A 2,133-nucleotide genomic window follows, 5' to 3' on the forward strand; every position below is an offset into this window, starting at 1 on the left:
AGAACTTCTGTTTAATAAAAGTTTATAACATGAGAACAAACTGGAAAATCTTTTCTGCGTGTCCTTTTATCATATTGTTATTTATTCTAAGACAAGCAGGATTAAAGAGATCCCATGCATTTGATCTAACCAGTGGAAAATAGCCAATGTCCAAACTCAGATAAAGTAACTGGGAGAACTTTTCAAATGATTGAGAGAAATTCCCTTATGGAAAAAGCCCACAGAATTCAACAGGAACAGACTCAATGGGCTTCTTTAGAAATATAATAAACCTCTACAGCAATTACTCTAAAAACCTATTGGCCTAAATCTTCAGCTGGTATAAATTGATGTAGCTCCACTGATTTCTATGGAGCTAAGCTGATTGAGACCAGCTGAGAGGCTGGCAAACAGCATGTAATAGAACATAAGCTCCTTTCTATGAATCTTTGAACCATCCTACGGATTCTATATCAGGGATATAATTTTATATTAAATCCTAGTTATTTTCTATTAAATTCTATAGGACCTTTCCATATGGAGTTATCAAATATTTCAGTGCTGGTCTGCTCTGTGGGCCCAATCCAATGCCCATTGAAGGCAAAGGAAAAACTCTCAATAACTTTAGTGGGCATTGGATCAGGCCTTAATGAGCAAAACACAGCATTAAAACATCAACAGAATTACAATAGGGATGGATTTGGCCTTTCAGTGCTTAGTGCTAAATTCAAATGCACATGGAAATACACAACCAAGTCACTGTCTCATGGAACAGGGACTCAAGGGAGCGGGGTGGGAATGTTTTATAAAGGAGACTGTGGGTCCTGATCCTGGGAGGTGCTGAGTGAATCTGGTGAACGCTGAACACCCTTAGTTCCTATTGATGGTGGTAGGAAGTGTTCAGTACTTACCAGGATCATATATTATCAGGTGGGGTTCCAGTTATTTTCCACATCTGAGACTTTATTTCCCAAGTTTCATCCAAAAGCAATTTCACGTAAGCAGAATACAGAACTTTTGAAGACAATGGAAGCTCAGACAATAGCAATTGGAATGAAGCCACCTAATATTTATCGGACACCTGAAAGAGTAACTGTAGCTAAAGGGAAATGGAGCATTGTGAAGGGGGGTACCTGACCCTTCTGGAGGCGCCGGGGTGCTGCCACTTCTCACCACAGGAAAGGAGTGGTGAAGGTGCGTCCTCCAGGCCTGCCTAGAGAGGCTGCATAGAAGCAGCCAATCAGAGCCCAGCAGGCTCAGCTAAAAGGAGCTGCAGGGGCCAGGCATGTCAGTTCCTGGCTGGAGCCAGTAGGGGAGGAAGATGGCTCTGCTCTGGCCAAAGGGAGTTTGATGGGCTGTATTTGCTAAATCTGGGAGCAAGAGGACCTGAGACCTCTAGCTCTAGGGTAGTGGACAGAGATGAAGAGGCCCAGGGAATGTAGCAGCAAGCAAGTAAAGGAAGCAATACGTGTCTGATGTATATAGGGTCCCAGGGTTGGGATCTGAGTCCTCCCAGCAGCTGGTGCTGCAGTGGCCTAAACCCCAGAAAGGGAACACGGCTAGTTTAAAAGCCTGAGAAAAGGGGCTAGATTTAAAAGGGCCCAGAGACAGAGCTGAAGGCCCTGGTGAGGGTAGACCGACAGTTCCAGGGGTACTCTTTACTAAGACTGGAGAAGGGGATACGTTTCCTTCAGAAGCCTGAGCAGAAGGCTGAATTTAGAGGAGCCCAAGAGTGGCTGAAGAGAGAAGGTGCCCTCAGAAAGGAGGGGCTGAGTCTGGTTTGAGCCAGGGATTGGAAGACTTTTGTTTGTGTTTGTTTTGGACTTGACTACCCCAGACGGGGTTTATCTATTGTTGACTGTGTGACTTAGCTGGGGATGTGAGCCACTGAAGACCTGCCTATTGAGGTCGACAACCTACAGGCGGCTCCACAAGAAAAAAGATTGCAGCACCACACCCAACCAACAGATGGCGCTCATGAGATGTGAATGTCTCCCATCACAAGCAAGCACAACTACGGTGTGAGCAGTGGATTGTATGGGGTGGACCAGATTCTACTCTGTTACACTTGCTTTCAATCTGGAGTTTACTGCAGTGTAAGAGAGAGCAGAAACTGGTCCTGTACATGAAGACTGGCTACTTAAAGAACCACAT

Source organism: Mauremys mutica, chromosome 3 (genome assembly GCF_020497125.1).
Source record: "Mauremys mutica isolate MM-2020 ecotype Southern chromosome 3, ASM2049712v1, whole genome shotgun sequence".
In the NCBI taxonomy this organism is placed as follows: Eukaryota; Metazoa; Chordata; order Testudines; family Geoemydidae; genus Mauremys; species Mauremys mutica.